This window comes from Canis lupus, chromosome 5 (assembly GCF_048164855.1).
Source record: "Canis lupus baileyi chromosome 5, mCanLup2.hap1, whole genome shotgun sequence".
In the NCBI taxonomy this organism is placed as follows: Eukaryota; Metazoa; Chordata; class Mammalia; order Carnivora; family Canidae; genus Canis; species Canis lupus.
The window spans coordinates 14,561,282-14,586,889 of NC_132842.1; the positions used below are offsets into that span (position 1 = coordinate 14,561,282).

The 25,608-nt window shown below is 44.9% G+C and overlaps 1 protein-coding gene and 1 long non-coding RNA gene across 6 annotated transcripts in view; one reads left to right on the forward strand and one right to left on the reverse strand.

The window, feature by feature from the left end:
- The window catches only part of SVIL (supervillin), a 230,893-nt gene extending 228,604 nt beyond the window's left edge, over nt 1-2,289 (reverse strand). Inside the window, exon 1 of one of the 4 annotated variants that reach the window (XM_072825542.1) lies at nt 2,124-2,289. The gene's annotated coding sequence lies outside the window, so the exon portion shown is untranslated. Of the gene's footprint in view, nt 1-629; nt 797-1,205; nt 1,222-1,625; nt 1,736-2,123 lie in introns of those variants that run through there. The other 3 variants (XM_072825543.1, XM_072825544.1, XM_072825539.1) reach the window with 3 other exon arrangements.
- On the forward strand, nt 2,236-25,246 carry LOC140633245 (uncharacterized). 2 transcript variants are annotated; one of them, XR_012030881.1, is made up of 7 exons: nt 2,236-2,355; nt 2,468-2,548; nt 6,861-6,944; nt 12,993-13,044; nt 16,089-16,224; nt 17,301-17,456; nt 24,737-25,246. It is a non-coding gene; the product is annotated as an uncharacterized lncRNA (long non-coding RNA). The 2 variants fall into 2 exon arrangements; XR_012030882.1 differs by lacking the exons at nt 12,993-13,044; nt 16,089-16,224; nt 17,301-17,456; nt 24,737-25,246 and adding an exon at nt 8,332-10,708.
- The last annotated feature ends 362 nt before the right edge of the window (nt 25,247-25,608 follow it).

Sequence of the window (25,608 nt, forward strand, 5' to 3'; positions counted from 1 at the left end):
GCTAACTCGCCGTCCTGCAACTCCCGCCCGCGGGAGCTGCGCCCCGGGTGCGGGCGGTCCCCGGGGCCGAGACCACTCCCTTCCGGAGCCGCCGCGCCGCCCGCCCTTCAGGGAGGGGCGTGCACCGCCAGGCCGGCCGCGGCGCCGCTCGGCGCGGGGACTTCAAACCCCGGCGCGGGAGCGCGGGAGGGGCGCGGGAGGGGCGCGGGAGCCGCAGCCACCCTCGCCGCTCGCCCGCGCGGCCCCGAGAGGAAACGGGCGGTGCCGCCCGGGTCGCCCCCTTCCCCGCCCCTCCTCCCGCCCCAACGGGCCGCGGACCTGACTTCCCCAAACTCCGCAGAGGGAAGCCCTGCCCGGGCCGGCACCTCGGGGCGGCGCGCGCCGGGGACGGAAGTGGGGGGAGCCGTGGCCGCGCCGCGCCTTTGTTAGGGCTCGGGACCCCGCGGGCCCCGGCGAGCACCCCGCCGCCGCCGCCGCCCGGGACGGGACAGGACGGGACGCGGCGGGAAGGGGCGGGGCGGGGCGGGGCGGCCCGGGGCCGGAGTGGCGGCGGCCCCGAGGAGGGCGCGCGGCGGCGCGTCCCGGGGTCCGCCTGCCCCGGGGCCGCCGCGCCTGGGGACGTTCCTCACCTTCCTGCGCCTCCCCGGGCCGCGGGCTGGCCCAAGCGCGGCTTCCCGCGGGACAGCGGCGGGCGGCCCCAGCTTCTCGGCAGCGCCACGGCCACTCCCCGCCTCGCTGAGGCGAGAGAGCGCTGGTCCCTCCTCGCGGGATGATTCACTGCGCTCCTTACCTGGAGGCTCCAACAAGTCCCCTCCCCTCCCCTCCCCTCCCCTCCCCTCCCCTCCCCTCCCCTGCGCCGGCCCGCGCGGCGGTCGGAAGCGGGCGCCCTCTGCCGGGCCACCCGCGGGATCACCGCAGGGCCGGGGCGCGGAGCCGGGCCGAGCGCCGGACCCTGGGGCCCCCCGCGCGCGGGAGCGGCGCCCACCCGTCGCCGGGGGCAGTGCCCAGCGCGCAGGGCCATCGTGGCCGCCGAGTCCGCGCTGGGCAGACCCCGGGACAGGACCGGAGGTGGCCCCGCGCCCCCGGCCCCTGGGCGCGCCCGGAGCCCCCCGCCCGCGGGCCAGCCCCGCCCCCGCTGTCCCGACGGAACCACCAAGAATCGCGTCCGCACGCCTGCTTGCAAAACACTGGAAAGGCAGTTTTACCAAGTGAGAACAAAGTTTGTGTCTTCTCTCTCCGCAGCCTCCTTCTGAGCGAATTAAAGAGGCGGAGGGGAGGGCGGTGGCTGTCGCATCTGCCCCCCGCCCCCCCCCCCGCCGCGTCCTGGACTAGGAAGCGGCCCGGGTGGGCTCCCGGCGCATCCGCAGCCCCGGGCCACGGGGGCCCCGGCTCTGGCTTAGGGCGGGAGGCCGGGGCCGCCGTGTCACGCACCCGGCGGCCGGGAGGAGCGGCTGTGCGAGCGACTCGAGCTTTCGCCAGAGCAAACGCACTAGCGGCAGGTTGGCCTGCCCCCTGCCCCTCGGTCCCGAGCGAAACTTTGCACGGGGGCACAAAGAGGAGGGGCAGACGGAGGCCCATGCGGGGGCGCCTGCACACCCGTACCCCGACCTCCCGACCCCACTCACCCGCTCGGCGCGCCGGCCACGGTCCCCACCTGCGGGGCGGGCCCCCAAGCACCAAGGTCCCCGCGGCGACGAGGGGGCGGCCGCTCCGCAAGGGCGCGGGGCGGGGAGGCGCGCACCGGCGGGGTCCCGGGGACCGCGACACAGTCCCCACGCCAGCCGGCTCTCGGCGAGGGGCCGGCGCAGTCCCTGCGGCAGCCGGAGCAGAGCGAGTCGCAGGCAGGTCGGGGCCGACCGGGAGCCTCCGTCCCCGAGCGCGGGCGCGGGGCAGCACTTGCAGGGCCCCCGGCTGTCGGCCGCCGGGCGCTCTGAGTGGCTGGGACCGCTCGCCAGGCCGGCTGGGCGGCGCGACCCACCCCCTGGGCGCGCCCCCGCCCTGGCCCGGCCCGGGGACGCGCCCGCGCCCGCGCCCGCGCCCGGCGGCTTCGGGGCTCCCGGGGCTCCCGGGGCCCTAGCTGGGCTCCAGCCGCGCCGCCCGGGGCCCGCAGGGGCGCCGCTTACCCGTGAGACCCGGGGTGGCCGCTCCGAGTTTGAACCGTTTGCGGGATAAAGCCCACCAACGCGTGCGAACGTTGCAGTCCCTAGCGCTCCGGACAGGTTGTCTAGGAGACCGTGGAAAAGTCTCGTCACACACACACATACGCCACCCCCGGCCAGGGAGGCCTCCGGACTGGGGACCGTGCCCCGTGTCACTTCTCACCCTTTACACTTGAGCCAATCACAGTCCTCCGAGGTTTGTTAAAACACGGGTGGCTCTTGCCTCCCCAGCCTCCCCTCCCCCCCCTCCTCCCCTTTTCTGATTCTTTAAATCTAATAAGGGCCCCAGAATTTGCGTTTCTTACAAGTTCCCAGGGGATGCTGAGGCCGTTGTGAACGTCAGATCAGTTCAGGCTCGTGAAGTAACCTGGCAATCTGCGAGGCAGAAGGTACATTTATACTTGTTAAATCCACTTGTGCTATTTATCTGTTCACGTTTCATGGCTTTCCAACCCCGGCTGCTTTTCTCAATTTTCCTCTTGACTGTGCACCAAGCTTTTGTGTATACCGGCCCGCATCAGAAAAGCAACAGGTGAGTATATTAGTTTGCTAGGGCTGCCTTAACAAAGTACCACAGTCCTGGTGGCCTTAACAACAGAAATTTATTTTCTCACAGTTCTGGAGTCTAGAAGCCTAAAATCAAGGTGTCAGCATGATTATTTCTTCTGCGGCCCCTCTCTTTGGCTTGTAGATGGCCATCATCCCTTATAAAGACACCACTTATGTTGGATTTTAGGGCCCGCCTATAAGACCTCGTTTTAATTTGATTTCTTCCTTTAAGATCCTATCTTTGAGCACAGTCGCATTCTGACATGCTGTAAGTCAGGACTTCAACAGATGAATACAGCTCAGCCCGTAACTGCGCTTCACTGCCTCTAAGAACCTAGAACAGACCCTGAACTCTACCTTCCCACCCCTATGCCTTCTGTAGACTCACATACGATGGCCAAGTGCTGTGCTTCACAGCTGGAAGAGCTTAAAACCTAGTAAAGAAAACACCCTCTCAATTGAGCGTATATGTTCCTCTAAAAGACAACATCCAGTGTGTGAAATGAATACTGGGAATCTGTCAGGAATCTGGGACCTCCTACCCAGCAAACATTTCAGAATGAGCTTTTTGTGAATGACTACCTAGCTGTGACCTCTACCTGGCACCTGTGTCATCTCCAGAAGTCTCCAGAAGGAAGGACTGTATCAAATAAATACACTAAAGACTCTTCATTCCTCCTGCTATCCGTGAGAGCTCCACACTTACCCGAGTCATGAGAATGCCTGATCTCCAGCAAAATAGTAATTGTCCTAAATTTGGGGCCTCATCCCCAGTCTTCCGATTCTGTCCTAGTTCATATATTTTGCCTTGTAGCTTTCTTTGTCTAACAAGCCAGATCAGACTTTTCCCCAAGCCCTGGATCCAAATGGCTATTAGATCACCATAGTTTCAAATTCACTATATCCATCATTGAACCCTTCCCCTCAACCATGTCTCCACCTGCTGCATTCTCCATCTGAGTGGATGGCCCAAACACCACTCTAGTTATGCCAGCCAGGAATCTGGGAGCCATCTAGAATGTGACCTACTTTAATCTACCTGCTACTGTGTCCTTAATGTTCCTCAGAGGCCTCCCCTCTTCATTCCCACCACCATTACCTCAGCCAAGGCCCTTTGAACTATTTATCCTCTGGTGTTTGATACCAGACTCCTAACTAGACCCTCTGTTCCAGTGTGGCTTCTTGGCCAGCATCCTCTACACTGCTTCTCCAAGCATCTTTCAAAAACAAACCTGGTTATCCTCTGTCCTTCTAAAACCTCTCAGGAGAAAATTCAAGCTTCTTTGCTCACCTCCCTCCAGAGGCTCACTTTTGATCATTTCCCCATCCATATTCTTCCCTATAGTCAGGGACCACTCAAGAGCCTCCATACTTTCTGAACACAAATACTCATAACTTTCTTGGTCTAGAGAGAAGGAGTCATCCATCCCTTTCTGAATTAGGGACCCCCTTGCTTCTCTCAAAGCACTCCATGTGGGTCTCAGGCATAGCTGTTAGAACACTGGGGCAAGATTACTAGGTCACTTTTCTGTGTCCTCCATGAAGCCATGAGCTCCTGAAGGATGAAAACGTCATCCATTCTTCATGTGTTTCAAGTCTAGGTTGGAGTTGATGCTTAGGGAAAAAAGTTTGCTTTAAGGAATGAATTAATTCTTAGGAATTCAGAGGATCTGGTCAAACCCAACATTTGCCTACAAGTACCTTACTTGGAGCAATCTTCAGTTTTCTGACAACACTTGCTGAACACTTTAAAAAAAAAAAGAGTTATGCATTTATTGATGAGAGACACACAGAGAGAGGAAGAGACATAGGCAGAGGGAAATGCAGGTTCCCTGTAGGGAGCCCAGTGAAGGACTGGATCCCCAGGATCATGCCCCAAGCCAAAGGGAGATGCTCAATCACTGAGCCACTCAGGTGTCCACACTTGCTGAACACTCTTAAGTCACCCCCTGTTTGAATTATAGATTCATCCTTTAGAATCTCTAACTTCTAAGCTTTCTAAATACCCAGAGTTCTCTAGAGTTTTTCAAACTGCCAGTCAGGAGATCAGTTTTTGTGGTTAAAGAGGAGTATTTTTGTTTTATGAAATCAAATCAGAGTTAAAACAGTCAACTACATCCTACATAGTAAATATTGTTTTCATGAAACTTTTGTTTTCGTTGACTGTATTTGCAAGGGGTATGTGCATGTGTGTATGTGTACAGGGCTGTTGTATCATCACATTTATTCCTCCCTTTGGGTCATGGTCAAAAACTGGCACAACAGTATCTTAGGCAGTGCTGCAGCTGTGCTCACCAGAGGACACATTTATGGAGTCGTTAGAGAGAGTGGTGTTAAGCAGAGAACATTTTCTGGAAAGTTATTCTGAACCACTCTTTTAATCAAGGAATTGGCAGAATGGAGAGTGAAACACAGTCGTCCCTCAACACATAGTAGGCGCCCCATAAATGCTTTCATTGACTGGTGTGTGCATGGAGATGGGCGAAACAGTACAAGATGTGTGTGGGAAGTTCTCCTGGCTGGAGTCTGACGGAGTACGAAGAAATGAGATCAGTGACACAGAGAAGAGGGAGAAGCCTGGTTTGTTGCCAGACATTGCTGGTGTTCCCTGAGGTTTCCAAATATGAGCAAGAAGTACGGTGACATGGGATTTCCTAACCCGGTTTCCGTCATGAATGTTCCAAAATCAAAAGTATGTTATTAACTGAGCCTTTGCTGAAATAAAAGTACCACTTTCTCTGTGCTGGAGTTGGAAATACAAGAAGCCCACAGTGATCTGTAGGGCTCAAAGCAATGTGTTCAGTTCAAGAGTCAGATTTTCTCATCTTGATAGTCCACTAGTCTGGAAAGCCTATTGCAAGAGGGGCAGAAATGAGATAGGATTATGTAACAAAGGAAAATAACAAGTGGCCCTTATAAAACTATAACCTTGAGAGTTATGCCAAGCATTTCCATCCATTTTGAATGCCTCCAACCAAGGAACCTAGATCCAGCCCACAAATATTTAGAAGGCAATGTTCTTGCTCCCAGGTCTAAAGCTTAGAATCTGTTAAAGGAGGTTGTCTTGTAAATAAAGAATAAGTATTCCTACTCTTTTTTTTTTTTTTTTTTCATTGCTTAAGTCATTCTGGCCTGGGCAGAATAGAAGAATAAAAAAATTGGGGCCAGGGGAAGATAGACAAGATTTTTAAAAAGAGAGAGAAACGGGAAACCAGAGATAGCCAAAATTACAATAAGAAAGACATTCTAGAGGACAACTTCTCTACTCTCTAGCTTCCAAGTATAAAGACACTTGGCCATGAGTGTTATTAATAGAATTATATTTTGAATTTGGAAGATGGACAAAATCTGAAAGAAATCAGACTGTGGCAAGCATGAGTTTTAACAAAACTTTAAGATGGATTCCAAATTCTATTTCTTTGGCTTTGGGGAAAAACAAACAAACAAACAAACAAACCCACAATAGGATGGGTTGGGAAAAAGAAAATGTGGCTTTGAAAAATCCCTGGAGGCTGAAATATCCTTTGATATTATTTAGAACACTGGTCATGTCTCAACCAACCCTCTCAAACAACCAGAGGGATGGCAGTTGCATTTTCTCCCTGAAATACAGAGAAGATTCTTTATCTATATTTAATCCCCATTCTTTATCCTTTGAAATTTCACAGTTAGAAAAACCATAGTTAATACCTTGAAAATTAGCAGTAGTTTGGGTAGTTACTAGTAGAGGAGTATGTGACCAAATTTTCCCACAAAAGTTGAAAGTAGAGGTGGGGCAAACTCGCTTAGCAAAAGCTGCTCATCTCCTTCAAAGTAGCTGTTCTAGGAGCCCATGTGGTTAGTTCCTTTGTGCTGCTGCCTTCGTGGACATGGGCAGCTCTGTTTTATTTTTTATTTTTTATTTTTTTTTTTCAGCTCTGTTTTAAAGAGTCACATTACATTGGTAGTGAACCTTCATCCCTTGACCGCTTGGTTTTGCCTTCTCTCTGCCTTGCCTGTCGCTTCCTCCTGGCCTCCTGTCAGCTGCAGACTGCATCCCAATCTGGCGTTGCAGTTTCCTGCCTCTCCAGCCTCTGAAGGTTGCAGAGCCAGCCCAGTTGGGTGCAAAGCTGTGTTACTTTAAGCTTGTTAATTAACCTTTCTGTTCCTCAGCTTCCTCACCTACAAACTGGGGTAATAAGAGAACCCCCTTCTTAGGACCTGTTGTAAAGAACTTTGGACGATATTGCAAACACGGTAAGTGGTGCATAAATGTCAACTACTGTTCTTAGTTATTGCAAGTGAAAACTTCAGCTGTAATTCTCTTAGCTGATCACTTATTGAATGAGAACCTCTGGGGCACCTGGGTGACTCAGGGGTTGAGCATCTATCTGCCTTTGACCCAGGGCGTGAGCCTGGAGTCCCGGGATCGAGTCCTGCATTGGGCTGCCTGCATGGAGCCTGCTTCTCCCTCTGCCTTTATCTCTGCCTCTCTCTCTCTCTCTCTCTCATGAATAAATAAGGAAAATCTTTAAAAAAATAAAATAAATTGAATGAGAACCCCTTCGGACTTTGCCAGTGTCGTGGGCGGTCTGTGGACATGGGTGCGGCCCCCCCTTGCCTCTCATGACCATTTCACTTGTATGTTGCAACAGATTTTCACCGAGCTTCTCAGCCCCTGTGCCAGACAATAGGTAGAAAGTTGTAGGCTGGCATCTTTGTATTTGAGATAACAAGGAAATTATTTGCGGTCACCAACAGGTGAAGCCTGAGGATGTCAGAGTTGTATTTTGCATGCTGCCTTTCCCATCAGATTGTAAGCCCCTTGCAGGCTGACCTCCATTGCCCTGACTAAAGGGAAACTTGCTTTGTCCAGGGTTTCCTTTCTAAGTAACACCCAGGATCCCCAGAGTTGCTTAGCTAATATTCTGCTACATGCCAGGGCCTGGACCCAGGTGTGTCTCATGGTGCCTTGTGACAGCATTTAAGCAGAGGCATAAAAAGAGGTGCCAGGGGGTACCTATAAGAGATGAAGTAGTGACTGCCACATAGAAATTACCCAGTGAAGAAAGACAGGAAGAAAACCTTGAGAAGATGTTCTGCTAGCATTCCAAGGGCCTTGTTACATGAGCTGTTTGCTTCTGAGAGAAAACATTCATTTTTATGTCAGCATAAAACCACCTGACTGACCTGGAAAATACCATCTCTACTTGCTGCAGCATTGGGTCAAGTCATTGTTTCTGCCTCCACAAGACAGATGCGAGCCCTGGGGTGGTCCACTCCCTGCAACTGGTGTTCACTGCAATCATGGTGGACAGACGCCACCCCAACAGCAACCTGGGCTACTTTGAAAATTTCCTGAACTTCTCTAAAGCCTATCTGACCCAAAGCCTATATGCCACAATTCAAGCCTGTTCCTTCCAGTTCTATTTCTGGGAGAGACAGCAAACAGCTGGTTGTTGATCAGTGCTGTGGACAACAATTCTTCACGTAGCTGGAGGTCCTCCTGATTCTATTGTGTTACTGAACTGCTACAGAGAGAGCACATTTCTTATCATTCCACTCTGTTTATTAAAAACAACCCCTTTGTCTTCCTTATAAAAACTTGCCTCACTCTAAACCAGGATTTTATTTAATATGGCAGGATGAAAAACAAGTCATTCTCCCCTTCAGGATGAACTAGAACAACACAGGAAATAAAAGACTACCCATGCAGTCAGAGGCTCACAGAGCCTTTTCCTGCTGAGAATATTGATCTAAGACGTGCCTTCTGACTCGAACCTGATATGCCTTAGAGAAGATGACTTGAGAAAAGACTTAAAGAAACTAAAGTCCAGTAAATTAAAACCAATAAGCTTGCGTGGCCACGGCACAAAGTGCATTGCAAACACTCGGCCTGATCCTATGGAAATAAAAAAGCCTCTCCTATGACACTTGGACACCATCTGTGTGCAGCAGCTCAACAATTGGGAGGTTTGCAATCATGCTACATGACTGTCTCATGACCTGGTCTTGGAAACTGTAGTTAAACCCAGAGGCACATCCTTCAAGAGGGATCAGAGAGAACCAGCAGGAAATCTGCACTGAAGACCAAAATCTGGGGTTAATCATGGGTCTTAAGAATAGTGCCTTATTCCAGACAGTGTAATAGATCTTTCCTAAGAGATTAAGAGTTTCAGAATGGGCCAGCAGAATGCACATGTTGCCAGGGCTCATGGCTAAATTTGGTGGTGGTGGTGGGAGGGGGTGGCAGATGGGTGTGGTGGCAGACCTTAGACATTATGCACATATTCTGATTGTTGCCACTGCTGGTTCCTTGCCACCCATGGTGCTAGCTGTCCCAATTCTGCTCCTTCCCCACTCTGTGTGTATACCCGAATGTTCCTGATCTGAATGCACTGCCCTTCTTTCTCTAGGTCAACAGGAAGATAGCAGTATTGTTAGGTTGCTTGTGGCTAAAAGTAACAAAAAATTCTTTTCCTGTTAGCTTTAAGAGAGAGGCTTCATTATGGAAAGTCCAGAGGGTTTTAGGGTTCACTCTATCCAGTGGCTCTAGGTCTGCCTCCCTGTGGTCTTTTTTTTTTTTTTTTTGAGCTTCATCTTCAAGTTGAGGGCAAGAAGATGCTCCAGCTGGTTTCAGGACTCAGAGTTGTGCTTGACAATATCCACAAGACAAAAAAGAAGTCTATTCTAGAAGCTCTTTAAGAAGACTGAAAAATGAGTTTCCCCTGAGCCTCCAGCAACTTAAAATCTCTGTTTGAATGCCAATGGCCTGAGTTATTTGTGCTCATTGCTAAGATAGTCACCAGCAAGAAGGGTGGAAGTGCCCTTTGACCGGTCAGGCCTGCCCGCCATGTCAAGGTTGTCAATCATATTCTCCTTGGAGCTCCATGACTCTGGGCAGGGGGAGAGAGACCTAAACAAAACTGGGGTTCTATTATAAAAAAAATAAAATCATAAGAATGCTGAACAGGCAGCTATAATGTCTACCATAGGATACATTATTATAATTTTTAATAATAGTAATAAATAAAAGCTATGATAATCACCATGCTGTCCCCAAATATTCTGCCTCCCTGCCTTCTGAGCATGGGGCCATATCACCGGATCTGGACAGTGACCTATGAACTAGAGTGGTATACTTGACTTCCGAGCCCATGCACTGAATTGTCTGTACTAGTTTCTCCTGATAGTTCTTTTCCTCTGCCCCAGGAACCAGTGACACTTCAGATAATGGTTGCCCTGACAGCCTGTGTCCTGGAGTCAAGACAGTGCAGAGCAGGGCCTCCAGGCAACTGGCAGTGGACAAGTGACATGATAAAAAAATAAAAATAAAAAATAAAAAACCTTTGATATTTGAGCTAATTTGTTACAACTGCAGAAGTCTTGTGTACTTTGTTACAATAACTAGTATCTATTCAGTGTTGACTACGTTCTAGGCATGTGTTACTAGTTCCTGTGGATATGAGACATCAGGACTGGTAGAGCCTCCATCCTTTTACCCACAACACCAAAATGACTTTATTCATAAGCATTTGTACCAACTGGCCTTTACCTAAGATGTACCTGAGTACGAATTGCCCCACCACACAATGGATAATTGCCCTAGGGATTTGGAGGCAGAGAACAAATGAGTTTTGGTGTGTGTGTGTGTATGCATAGGGGCCATTAGAAAGAGATGGAGGGGGACGGGCAGCCTGGGTGGCTCAGTGGTTTAAACGCCTGCCTTCTGCCCAGGGCGAGATCCTGGAGTCCCAGGATCGGGTCCCATGTCGGACTCCCTGCATGGAGCTGTTCCTCCCTCTGCCTGTGTCTCTGCCTCTCTCTCTCTCTTTCTCTCTCTCTGTGTGTCTATCATGAATAAATAAATGAAATCTTTAAAACAAAACAGAAAGAGATTGGGAACATTCAGGTATACACATATGGTGGGACTTCAATGAGAGGACAGAGGGGCAAAAATGCTACTGGAATAAAATTATCTTTTGTTTCAGTACATCTTACCATCAATGCACTAACTGCATCATTTTATTCCAATTATCTTTTTAAGGATGTTTTTATAGCACACAGCTTGGTGATAGAGATAATGTCTTCCCTAGAACAGAGCAGATTTGCCTACCACCTTGGAAAGTGGAGACAGTATCTTTCCCTGAAGCAATGGCAGGTATATTTACAATCTAGTATAATAAAAATAATATGTCCCTCTAGCAAAGTAAATGTGTCTAGTGCCCATTATAAAAAATTCAGGTTCCCTAAGCCCAGGGTTCCTCTCCTGGAATGCAACTCCCTATATGTGTAGCTGTCATTGCCTTGTGGGAATTAACACTTGTGGTGAAAAAATTCTGATATGCTAGTTAACTGTTATTGCTATGGGTAACGCAGTGTCCTTTGTCTCTGACCCAGGAGTCTTGTGTTCCCTGGAATCACTCACAAAACTGTGGTAGGCTCGCAAATGGGGTAAATCTCATACGTGATTGTTTATGGATAGGTAACATTCCAAAGTAAGTATGTAGATAGGCATTAGAGAGAATTCTTGCTTATGGAGACTTTACCCAGAGAAAGTAATCATTTTCCAAGTAATATTCTTTATATTCCTTTCTTAAACCTTGCTGACTCAGATAATTAAAACTCCCAAGGTCAGGTATGGCCTTTGGGCTGGATTACAGATGTGCACAGCTGTTCCCACCTACTGTCACCTGTTAAAAGAACTTTTCTCTGCAATCTTGACATCTACCTGAGAATCTAGGCAACTGGCTTCTGAAAATAAACCATACTGCTATCCTAGAGCATCACTCTCAGATTGCCCAAAAAAAGGTCTGCTTTCTGTTTTCAAATATCAGGAAACCTTGGCACTTCAAGTTTCCAAATTAAAAATTAAATCTGCTCAGTGAGAATCCTATTTGAACAGAGAGTGAAATTGATTCTAAGGGTTTGGTATAAGCTTCAACATCTAACTTATAGTATGTCACCTGCCATGTCCTAATGAAACAAACTTATGATAGACAATCAGGAATCAGAGCAACAAGTTGTATAGAGCTCTTCACACCTAATCATACATTTCCCCCCACAATTCATGTCACAAGTCATATATGGGATATGGATGCACATATATTTTTACCATTGCAGGAAATAAAGACAAGGGATGCCTGGTGGCTCAGTGGTTGAGTGTCTGCCTTTGGCTCAGGGTGTGATTCTAGGTCCTGAGATCCAGTCTCGCATTGAGTCCCAGAAGGCAGCCTACTTCTCCCTCTGCTTCTGTCCCTGCCTCTCTCTGTGTGTCTCTCATGAATAAATAAATAAAATATTTAAAAAACAAAAAAGAAACAAAGACAAATAAAACACTGTGCATGAATTGAGACCTCCAGGCAATAATCTTTAGATCTATCCAAGTCACTGAGTCAGACTTCAATGATTTTTTTTTTTTTAAATGAATCTTCATTGTTTCAAACTGTCAACCATATCTTATCTGGATCTATGAGATTCAGGGGAAAATTTTCTCTCAGAGTAAAAATGAATCATCAATATGGCATTTCTGCAAAGATCTCTACCCATTTACTTTCAGGTATTAAGTTTATTTATTCATTACTGCAATCTTAATAATTTACTGAAGGCTTCCTAATGTGCTAGGCTAAAACAGATACAAACCCTGCTCTTAGAAATGTTCACACAAAAAGGGTTTAATTTTGAAATATGTTAATGCTATGAAGAAAAAGTAAATACTGCTTTGAAAACTTATAGTAGCATCCCCAACCACTTCCAGGTGGCTCAAGGAAGGCTTTCCCAAAGATAGGCATCAGAGCTGAGATCTCAAGGTTTTAAAGGAATTTACTGCACAAAGAAATTGGGGATGGAATAATGATGATGAGGAAGGTTAGAAGATTATTCCAGGCTAACATAACAGTAATGTTCAAAGGTCTCGTGGCAGATGAATACTTGCTACTTTCAGGCCAATGAAAAAAGGTCAAGTCCAAAATTTGTGACAATTTGAGCTATAAAATAAATAATAATAGCAGCAGATTATAACTTATAGAATAAAATACGTATCCATCAGTCCAAAGTGATAATCAACAATTGAATAAATAAACAGGGGAGGAAAGCTCTTCCTTACAGTAGAATCCCAACTAATAAATTAAAATGGATGATGGAAATAGAAAGTCACCTTTGCAAAACAGCACAATAATAATGGTCACGTGAAGGAATCATCAACTGATGATAAAATTGGTAAGTAAAAGTATAATAAGAAACAATATTTACATACATTCAAAATTTCTCTTTTCTTCACCCTCCCTCCCTCCTTCCAATAAAAAGTAACTTTACAATAATGAAACTTGGCTGATACCATCTGAACAAGGGCTCAAAGGTAAGTTAACATCACCAATAATGAGACATTGACATCACATGCCTCCTGATATAATACACTGAAAAGAATGCAACATCACCTCTGTGATAATCTTGCCAAATTATGTATAATCTGAATTTAACATGAGAAAACATCAGACAAACCCATATTGAGGATTATGGTACTAGATAACTGCCCTGCGTTCTTCAAGACTGTAAAAGTCATAACTAACAAAGAAAGAACAGGTCACTCCAGATAGGCGATGAAGGAGATATGACACTCGCATGCAATGAGAGGTTATTGACTGGATCCTGAACCAACTGTGGAAATCCAAGTAAGATCTGTAGATTAGTTCCTAGTATTGCATGTGAACATTAATTTCCTGTTTTTGATAATTACACTCTGGTTAGGTAAGAAGTTCACATTTAGGGAAGCTGGATAAAGGGTACATGGGAAATCTTGGTAGTATTTTTGCACCTTTTTTTTTGTCTGTCTGAAATTATTTAAAAATAAAAAGTTAAAAAAAAAGAAGGATCTAAAGGAAAAAGTGTAGGGCAGCTGGAGCATAGGAAGTGAGAAGTGGCTGTTGAGGTGGACCAGCTTGAGACTACACAGGGGTTTATTTGTAGGTGATGTTAGAGATTGAGTCTTGACTCCAAGAGTAAAGAAAGACATTGAAGAGTTATAGGCAGGGCAGAGATTACATTGTCTGCAGTGGGGTAAATGGGTGAGAGGCAGGCTAGAATATGTGGGGGGATCAGTAACAGGACATTGCAAGCGTGTAAGAGAGAGGCTGCTGCCAGCTTGGTCTATGGTGATGACAGCAAGAATGGATGAATATGAGGAGAGTCTAGAGGTATTTAGGAAGTAGAGTCATGGAGTGATGTGGGTGTGAAGAATGACTGGGGCGTGGGTGTCAAGGATGATTGTACATTTCTGGCTTGCCCAGCCAGAAATAGAGAAGCTATTCACCAAGAGAGAGCAAACACTGAAAAAGGTAGAGATGTCATGAGTTCAGCCTTGGGTATTTTCAGTTTGAGTTCCCGTTGGTGGACCCAACATTGATGTCAGGAAAGGCAGTTGGATTTTAGGGGAATGGAGTTCAGAGGCAAAGTCTGAGATGGAGATAAATGATGACCGTTGAAGCAACCTGTCCCTGGAATAGTGGGGGAGAAACAGGCAAACAAGATAGTTGTGATTTATCATAGAAAGTACAAAGCTTGAGTTATGATTAAAGTTCTATGTGAGCAGAAAAGAGGGGCAGCTACTAATGTGGGGAACGGAGAATGGGTTTTATAGAGGAAGTGCTGTTGAGATGAGCTTAGAAGGATGAACAGGAATTCATTAGGCTAGTGCAGAGGAATTTTGGGACAATTTGCATGAATAGTCCTATATTTATTTAACTGATAAGCAAGTCAGCCTGACAGGTCCTGCTAATAGGCAGTAGCTGTTAGTCAACTATGTGGGTGCTATAATGCAGAAAGAAGGCAGTACATTTTCTGTGCTCCAACTGATCTTTCTTTGCCAAAATATTGGGCATATTTTGAACTTTATTTGTAATGTATGAATGTTCCAGAGTTTTTCTTATTTCTCACCTACAATGCTCCTCTCTTCAAGAGTCCCCCCAAACTACAGAGCACTATAGACTGTTTCCAAGGTGATTAATCACTCATCCAAGTGTTAACTTTTGATAACGACCTACTTAGGCTATGGCCCTTGGGGCATTTCCATGGCAATAAGGGGTTGAAGCACTCTCACCAGAACTTGTTGCAAACTATAGGACTTTAGTTTTATAGCAGGCATTACATACAGGTTCAGACTTTTCTTCAGAGCCCCACTCTAAGTACCCATAGTGCAAATGACCCCATGTCATTTAGAGCTATTTCCCACCCCCACATATCTTCCCATCAATAACTTGGCTCAAGATCACAGTGGTTATCAAAGTGGGAATAGAAGAGAGGATACATGCCTGTAGATTGAGTATCTAAAAGCTTCTAGTGATTCTGGAAAATTGCCAAGAGAAATCTGAGAAGCTTAGGGGAAGAACTTTTTCTTTTTCCCCCAGGTTTGTGAGCCACTGCCCAAGAACCCTTGATTCTTTTTCGCACAGAGTCAGGATTACTGAATTTGGCACTCAATGAGCCAAATGACCGAATGGAGAGAAGTACTATGTACCTGGATTGGAAAATATTGTTTTCATGTTAGTTTTTCCCAAATTGATCTATAGAATGAATGTAATCCCAATAAAAATTCTAGCAGATTTTAAAAATATATAAATTGACAAGCTGATTCTAACATTTAGATAGAAATGTAAAAGATATGTAATACCTAAACAATTTTAAAAGAGAAGAGCAAAGTTGGAGGACTTATACTAATTTCAAGATTTACCTTCAAACAATAGGAATCAAAACAAGTCGGTATTGGTGTATGAATAGACATCTAGATTGAAGAATCAGAATAGAATCCAGAAGTAGATCCACACACACAATTGATTTTTGACAAAAATGCCAACGTAATTTAATGGGGGAAGCGGTAATCTTTTCACGGTTCCAGTCATATATACATATTTGAAATACATATGACAATGTGCTTATAGCAGAATGCTTAAGAACTCTTCAAACGTATTGATAGAAAAGAATCCAATAAAAAAAATTTGAAGACACATTTCATACAGGAATGGCCAATTAGCACATGAAAAGATGTTCGTTATCATTAATTATCAGGGAAATGCAAATTAAAAGCCAAGGAGAAACTACTACACACCAATTAGAAAATCTAAAATTAAAAAGACACACCAAATTGGAAGCCAATGTTGGCAAGGATGTGGAACAATGGAACTCTCATACATTGCTGGTGGGAAAGAAAATTGTGCAACCACTATGGAAAAGAGTTTGGCAGTTTCTTATAAAAACACACTTTAAAGGATAACACCCAGAAATCCTATTCCTAATATTTACCCAAGAGAAATGAAAACATATGTCCACAGAAAGACGTGTAGACAAATGTTCATAGAAGCTTAATTCATAACAGTTAAAAAGTGGAAACAACCTTAATTTCATCCATAGGTGAATAAACACACTGACGTATATTCATGCACTGAAATGCTAGTCAGCCATAAAAACAGAATGAACTACTGCGATATACAATGACGCGGCTGGATCTCAAAAACATGCTGAGTGAAAGAAGCCTGACACAGAAAGAGTACGTACTGTATGATTCCATTTTTATGAAATTCCAGAAGAGACAAATCTAATCTACAGTGACAGAAAGCAGATCAGTGGTTGCTTGGAGCTGGGGGTGGAAGAATTGACTGGGAAGCAACACAAGGGAATTTTCTGAGGTGAAGCAAATGTTCTGCATCTTGATTATAGTGCTGGTTACTTGGGTGTATAAACTTGTCAGAACTCATCAAAATGTACATTTTAAATAGTTACATTTACTGAATTAAAATTATACTTCAACAAAGTTGACTTAACAGAAAAAAACATTTAGTGAATAGAAAATACTATGCTACACAAATATCAAACTGTGAGAAGACTACATATAGACAGGGAGAGAGGAACTCCTGGGAACCTCAGCCTGTAAAAGGTGCTCACCATCATGATGACCCCAAGTTCTTCTGAGAGCTGCCTTATGCCTGGTGTTCAGCGTCTTGGCCACCATGAGGCACCATTGTTTGTGCTGAGTCATGGGATGCCCTGAGAATTCTGTTTTGGCCCTTGGTTGAAGGACCTTGTCCCCTCCTGCTAGCTCTGGTCTGCTACCTGACTTTGTAGTCTGCTCTCTTCTTCTCTGTCTTCCCAGAGCTCCCAGGGTGTGGAGAAACTCATGCTTGCCCAGCCAACTCTCACCTGGGCCGAGGTCTTTTAAAAGTTCACAGAGAGGCAATGTCACTACTTTTGCCCTCATTGGCCCCTTTTTTCTCTTCTCACTATTTTGTCCGTCAAGGCCCCCAAATCACACCCTATTTCTATTGGGTTCTGCTAGAATCTCTCTGTCTTTTCAGGGCTTAGCTCCCATCCCTTGATTCCATGTCTCAATAGCAAATAGCACATAGCACAGGAGAAAATTCAGAACTTTCCCTTTGATTTCAGAGTGACATGGGGCCCAGGAAAGTATGGGATAGCCTCAAATGAGACAGCAGCCACCAGGGCAATGCCTGTCATATTGAGACTTAACAGTAAAAACCTTTCTTCAAATAAGAGCCGTCAGCCATTTGCTCCAAAATAATCTTATTTAAATGTGATTACACTTTTGCTTGTTGCTTATTTCTACAGGATAGAGTTCAAACTCCTTAGCATTGCCCACCAGGCCATCATAGTCTGGTCTTTGCATAGGCGGTCCCTGCCCTCACTTGTCCCCATCTGCTTGGTAACACTTCAAACTTCAGCTGAAACAAGCCCTTGTACATGAAGTCTGACCTGCACTTCCAGGTAAGCATGAGTCAGCCCTCCTCCTCATTCAGGTCTTTACCTGTCTCTGTTATAGGACTTATCACAGGCCCACAGTGATTCAACTGTCTGACCCTCTCTCCACAGAAATGTCCGGCTTATCAAGGGCAGAAAGAGCAGTGTGGTTATTTTTGTTTAACTCCTGTGCCAAGCACTGCTCCTAACCCATAGTAAGCATTCAAATAGTTATTTTATTACCACAGTGCTTGGTGCCGTAAGAGACACAAACACTGTCTAAAGTCTGGTTTCTTTCTGATGGAGCTTGTAGGCCAGAAGGAAAGCTGAACATTCACATAACTGTAATGCGAAGGAAAGTGAAATACTAGCTCAAATGTTGAAGAGGTTTGGAAGAGCAAGGGAGAAGGTTTCAGGTCAAACAATTGGCACAGATGTTTGAATTTATCTACTAATTGCTAATTTTTAGTGAGTACTTTCTCTGGGCTAAAGACCAGCTTGGGACATGCTACATTAGTTTCCTGTGGCTGCTATGACATAGAACCACAAACCGGGTGGCTAGAAATAAGAGAAATGTATTCCCTCATGGTTCCGGAGGCTCAAAGTCCAAAATTAAGGTTTCAGCAGGGCTGTGTTCCCTCTGAAGGCTTTAGGAAAAAGTCCTCTCTTGCCCCTTCCTGCTTCCAGTGGTTGCTGACAGTTCTTCACGTTCCTTGGCTTGTAGTGCTTTACTTCCATCTCTGCCTCTATCATATCCCCCTCTTCCCTGGGTGCATGCACATGCCTCTGTACGTCCTCTCCTTCTCCTACAAGGACAGCAGTTATTGGCTTTAGGGTCTGTCCTAATCTAGTACCACCTCATCCTAATTGATTGCATCTGCCAAGGCTGTAGTTCCAAATAAGGCAACATTCTGAGGTTCCAGGTGGACGTGAGCTTTGGAGGGATGCTATTTAACCTTCTATATGTGAATAATCATATTTACTCTTCACCGCAACTCTATAAAGTAAATATTATTGTAATACTCACTTTGTACATGAATAAAGTGAAGTATGGGGAACTTAAATGGTTGCCCAAGGTAACATACCAGGAATGCCAGGAATTCTGATGTTGGAGCGTTTTATCAGACGACCCACTGTAATTCACCTCTCTTAAAACTTAAGAACAAAACACAAACTTTTAAAACTGTGAAATACATCATTTATTTACAATAGTGTATGTACAGATAAAGGAGTATTAATAAAATAAATGCCTATCTATCACCCAGTTTAAGAAGTCGAACACTACCCGTCCCTTAGGCACACAGTCCTGCTCTATTCCTCTCACCCATAGGTAGGAGTCTGTGATCACTCCCTAATACATTTTCTGTACACCAACTTCCATCGCTGAATCAGCTTCCCAGGGAACCAGCCACTGAGGGTTGGCACCAAACTTTGTCCAAGAAATCACACTTTAAAGTGGGATTTTAAACAGCGATATCCAAAGCTGGGACTATATGACCATGAGGACACCATCGCTGATGGTAGGTGGGGTTGTAAAGAGTCCCAGACACGCTGTGGTAGTGGGCCTGCTGGAGGCTGGGAGCATGCAGGATCTGTTTTAGAGTCTAGAGGATTGTGAATTAGTTAAATGTCTGGGATGAGGAAAAGATGATAGATTGAGATACTTAAATACAATATAGTAAGATACTTAAGATATATTAAGATACATGAAGTCACCACACCCCAAATCCCTGTGGCTTAATACAACGAAATTCATTTCTAGCTCACATGATGTCTCTAAACATTGGTTGGTAAATAGCAGGGGGAGGGGCACTCTATTCCACACACTGGTTCAGGGACTCAGGTAGATAGAGCCTCCTTTACCTTGTGGCATTACCATTCACAATGCAGTGTCTATGTGACTTCTGAGGCAGCACAAGAGAAGCAGAAATATGAAGTGCAGTTTCTACCCGTAATTCCATGACCATTACTTAACTGCAAGGGAAGCTAGAAAATAATCTTTCTGGTTGCTCAGGGATTGAAAAATGAAGTGGGGGGGGGGGCACCCCGGTGGCTCAGTTGGTTGAGCGTCTGACTCTTGGTTTTGGCTCAGGTCATGATCTCAGGGTCATGGGATCGAGCCCCACGATGGGCTCTGTGCTTAGTGGGGAGGATGCTTGAGATTCTCTTCCTCTCCCTCTACCCTTGCCCCATTTGTGCTCATGCACATGCATTCTACCGCTCAAATAAATAATCTTTTGAAAAAGGTAAAAAGGAGCTGCCTGGGTGGCTCTGTCAGTTAAGCATCTGCTTTCAGGTCAGGTCATGATCCCAGGGTCCTGGGACTGAGCCCCACATCAGGCTCCCTGCTCGGCTGGGAGCCTGCCTCTCCCTCTCCCTCTGCCTGCCACTGCCCCTCCTTGTGCTCCTGTGTGCTGTCAAATAAGTAAATAAAATCTTAAAAAAAAAAAAGGTAAAAAAAAAATGAAATGGAATACACTGAAGTATAGAATGTTATCTCTGCTACAGAAATGGATCTGGATTTTTGGCTTGGGCAATTAAGTGGATGGGGGTGCTGTTTACTACGGTAGGAAAGACAGGTTTTGTGGTGGTAGTGGTGGTGGTGGGGTGGGCTGATGAGCACAAATGGATGGCAAAACTTTCTGTAATAAATAGAAAAGTCAGAAGGACGGAAGGATTTTTGAGGACAGTAGGAAGATAGGCCCTGTTGGATAATATGGCTTATGTTCCTTTCCTTCAGACTTGGGTGCTATTTATGGTCTGTATGTTCTATAGAAAAGAGAAGTGTGGAAATTCTGAGCATGACCCAGGAATTTGCAGTGTCACTATTTCTAAAAAATGGAAGCCAATTTTTTAAAAACTATAAATGTAGTACATGCTCATTTTAAAAACTTCAACAGTAGAGAAGGATATGAAAGATGAAAAATTAAAAAAATTCCCTCATATACCCCCACTTTCTAAAGGTAACCATGGCTAATAATTTCCTATATATCCCCTGTTTGAAGATTTTGTAACTGAATAGTAGTGAATGCACAATGTTTAACTGCAGATTGTGAACAGCTGGTTGTGTGAAACTGCTTAACAAAACTAGATTTAAAAAAAAAAAAGCAATTTGCTATATATCCTGCAGAGTTTTCCATGCACTCATAACCACTGAAAATACATATTTTAATGTTTGTATACACTATTATGAAACTTACTTTATAAATGATTATTTTTACTTATTTAATAATATGTCTTGGCATATTTTATTTCAACACATACAGACTTGCTTTATTCTTTTTAATGGCTACATAGTATCATTTTTACAGATATACTTTCTATTAATGGACATTTAAGTTATACCCAGATTTTTTTTAATTACAATGCTGCCGTGAACATTTTTTATTTGTACATTTTCGCACACTTGTGCAACCATATCTGAAGGATAAATTCTTAAAAGTGGAGTTGCAAGTCAAGTGGGTATATTTGTAAAAATAATTTTGCAGATATTACCATGCTCTCCATAAAGGTCTTCATGTTTGACTAACAATGTGTGAAAGGGATTATTTCCCTACATCCTCATCTCTCCTGGGTTTTATTAAACTTTTAAGTCTTTGTCAATCTGATATGTAAAAACAAAACAGAACAAAGTGTCTTTTTGTTTCAGTTTGCATTTCTTCCTTAAGTGTCTGCACTTCAATCTTTTAGCAAAAATAATACACAGGATGTCATTCGGAGTTCATTGCAACTACAAAAGGAGTGATTTGTTTTCAGCAGTATTTTGTGTCTTTTGACCTAATTATTTCCAGCGTCCAGAGATTTTTCATGGAATAGGTAGCTTTTGAGCAGATTCACAAAGGCAGAGTAAGAGATGGGTTACTCATAAACCAGTGTTTTGGCAAAGAACCGCTGATGCCAACATCCAGACACAACCCTGACCCTGCTGCCCTCTTACTCGGTCTGCACTGGTGCTGACTGCATGGATGTCGTCGACAGCTAGGACACTGCTCATAGTACTGACCTGGCCTTGGCACCTGAGCACAGCCAGGTTCATTGGATGCATGCTCTCCTAAAGCAGCCTGTTGTTTTCACTTTTGGGGGGCGGGGGCTGGGAGGGGCTGTTCAGAGTTTCATAAATAAGGCATGGATCACACTGAGCTCATTTTCTTTATCTCACTGCACCTGCCCCCAGAGTGATCCTGTTGAGTGCCATATTGGGTATAGAATGAGCAGATCTAGGGGAAGGGATATGTTGGGGGGAACATGAACCTGTCAATCTGTGCACAGATTTCCAATTGCTTGACATATCCGTTGGTCATCTTTGGAGGCTGCCTTTGTATCCTTGGATGTGACAGGGATTGGCACACAAAGGGCTTGCTCACCCGCATGCCTCCAACTATATTGGGACACTTTGAAGGTGGTCCCTTAGGTCAGAGCATCAAACAACAGGCATGCTTGAGTTCCTTTGTAGGTCTTAGAGACACAGTGGCTCAGCAGCAGCCTCTTCCTTCCCAGGTGCTTTTCTTGGGCCACATAGAAAAATCATGGCATAGCGGTTAATGGGCAGGCTCATGAATCTCATATGCTGGGGTCCAAATCTCAGCTCATCCAATTAATTGCTGTGTGGGTTAGAGAAACTATTCAACCTCCCTGTGCCTCAAATTTATAGATGGTAATCTTACCAAACCCAGAGGCTATGAGGCTTCCAATGAGATAATCACATACAAGATAAGTGCTTGGCCTAAGGCCCTCATTCAATAAACTTTGGCTGCTGTTATTACACCTGGCTGGTGAGACTTCACCTCTCCTGATACATAAAATCTGTACTCCATTTTCAGATTTGAGTGACACTGAATTAGTAACTCCAGGATTCATCAGACATCATCTCTCTCTCCTTTCCCACCCCCTTTGTCTTGACTGTCTACTCTGTCTGGTGTATTGCCTCACTCACTTTTCATGTAGAATATTCCACTTTTTTTAGCAGCAAGACTGATGAGGGAAGGTGCTAAGACTCAGATGAGTAGTATCGTGGAGTTCTCACACTGCACATGACTGCAGTCTCTCCTGCACTGCCCACCAAATGTGGTTGTGGACTAAGGACAGCTACACTCATGAAGCAGCTCAGAGGAAATGGTGTGCAGATGTGGGATCCGAGGTAGGGGAAATGCCCTGCTGTCTGGGTAGGATCAGGCTGAGATTAAGAGTTAGACTTTCCTTTAGGATCAAATATTCCCCTTTGCTTCCAAGCTCCAGTTAATTGTGTTCATGGAATTAGGGGGAGAAGGCAGAAATCAATGATGCTTTTCAGTGATTTGTGCCATGTTCCAGTCCCGAGATCATTTCTTTCCAATAGGGTGCCTTGCATCTGGTGCAGAGTCAATCCACTCCCACTCCCAGAGGCAGCAAAGGATGGAGATAACTACCATGCGTGTGGTGGCTAAATAACAAATCATAAATTCAGTGGACTTATGTAACCTGGGAATGTGACTGAGGTGAACTTTCCCAGAAGTACAGGTTCAATACCATGGAAAGTCACTTTATGCCCCAGTCTCAACTTACAGTTTAGAAAAAATAGAGAGGACAAGGAAAGTAAAGTCCACCAAAAGGCACAACAATGGGTATTTCCTGGAGAGGAAACATTCTACAGGTAAACTGGCCTGGATTCTTCAAAAAGTCAACATTCTAGGAAGAAAGGAGAGACTGTCCTAGATGGAGAGGGGCTAAAAAGACGTAAAACCCAAATGCAAGGTGACAACCTCAATTAGATCCTTCTTCAAAAAAGTAAAGGAGAACAACCATAAGGGGATATTTGGGGACAATTGGGGGCATCGAGGCAGGGGCTGATTCTTAGGGGGTACCATGGAATCCCTGTTGATGTTTCTGGGCACGATAAAGCCATTGCGGTTACCAGGAGAATGTTCTTGTTCCCAGGGAATATCTGCCAAGATAATTATGAGTCGAGCATTATGATAAATGCAGACAACTTTCCATCAATGAGAGAGAATATGAGTGAGAGAGAGTAATGAGGCACATGTGTTAACTGTTGACTCAAGGTTGTTCTAGGTTGAATCTGTGGGGAGGTTATCTGGGTATTGATAGTGGGGTTTTCTTTTCTTTTACAACTTTTCTGTAAGTATGAAAATTTTCAAAATAAAAAGTTGGGAAGAGGGGCATCTGGGTGGCTCAGTGGTTGAACGTCAGCCTTTGGCTCAGGTTGTGATCCCAGGGTCGTGGAATCGAGTCCCACATCAGGCTCCCTGCAGGCAGCCTGCTTCTCCCTCTGCCTATGTCTCTGCCTCTCTCTCTGTCTCTAATGAATAAATAAATAAAATCTAAAAAAAGAAAATGTTGGGAAGGGAAGGAGAGCCTATGAATGTAGGAACTTGCACACACTTGGTGGCTTTTGTATGATAGCATAACCATAAGTATGGGCAAGCCTCTTTCCTTGGGAAAGGAGGAGGCCTCTCATGCCCATTCCTTTTTTTTTAATTTTTTTTTTTTTAATTTATGATAGTCACAGAGAGAGAAAGAGAGAGAGGCAGAGACATAGGCAGAGGGAGAAGCAGGCTCCATGCACCGGGAGCCCGATGTGGGATTCGATCCTGGGTCTCCAGGATCGCGCCCTGGGCCAAAGGCAGGCGCCAAACCGCTGCGCCACCCAGGGATCCCTCATGCCCATTCCTGAATTGCGAATGGTCTTGCTGTGGGCAGCCCACCCCCTGAGGTTGGACCAAGAGGATACCTTCTTGAATCAATGGCATCTCCAGACCCCTGAAACTCTGAAGGTCACCATCCAGGCTTTCTTTTCCTTCTGTCCTCATCTGGCGCATAGAATAGAAGACTAGCTTTGCCTCTCCTTTCAACATCACCATGTAGAAAACAGGATTGTGTGAGAGTTCACTGTCAAAGTTTATTTACTTTCTGTGTGGAACCTCTTCTCATTGCTCAGCCATCCTAAATTCTAACATTTATGCTTATTGCTCAGAATACAAGGTCATTTAAGAAGTAGATTGAACATTGTGTTTTTCCTATATCTTCTACTTGCACTCCAGGAGCCAGAATAGTTTTATTCAAGGAAAGAACTCTAATAGTGGGTCTTTCAGGCATAGACACAGGCTCTAGAGAGAGCTTTGGAGTAAGAAGGCCTTGTTGCAGAACAGTTCAAATCACTGGACCTTGAAGACAAATGCATTCCTTGATGAGAAATGCCCATCCGTTCTGAGTGGCAGAAATTCACACTGTGCTCTCACCAAAAGATGAATCTTTAACCAGCTATGGGAAACTTGCTTATCACAAAGCTAATAAATTTTAACTGGTGTGGGCAGCCAAACAGGTTGACAGCAGTGGAAACCAGTACCTGAGGCATCGTTTGAAGAAGAAACCAGAACCGTGATGCTCGGACATTAGCGCCTAATAAAATATTCATTAAAAGAAGGAAAGAGAGCACAGGATTGGCAACATTGAGTTTTTTCATTAAAGAAATGAATACAACCTATCATCTGCTCTTTACTATAATTTCATGAAATGAGGTATACTTTAATTCCAAATGAGGAGTAAGGGCATGATTAGAGAATAAAGGTGCCTGGGCAAGAGGGCAAAGAACCCAGATGGGCAGGAAAACCAGATAGGTGAGGGGGATCAAGGTGTTAAGACCTTCCATTAGAATGCTGTCAAAAAAAAGATGAGCTCTGGGTGTTATACACAACTGATAAATTATTGAACACTATATCTGAAACTAATAATGTATTCGATGAGGGCTAATTGAATTTAAAAACAAAACAAAAACAAAAACAAACAAACAGAAAGACTCATATAACCATACACCAAAAAATTAAGGAAGGTCATGAATTATTTAAAATTCAAAGTAATAAACAGTATTTAAAATGGGAGAAAAATAGAGCAAAAATCATCTCTAGATCAAAGCAGATGATTATTTTCAAATATGTTTCTGACATCGTCTTACATTGCTGAGACTTAATAATGAAACATTAAAGGTTTTCTCTGCATTAGCCAACAGCTATGCCACATATTTCACGATGCCAGTAACAACCCCATGTGTGTATGAAAATCAGTTTATATTTTTTAAATGCTATTTAATTCATTTAAACTTCAGAGCAGCAATATGAAGTTCTTACAGTAAATTTGATCATCCCACTTCTCACTTTACATTGGGAATCTGAAGCCCTCAAATGGATTC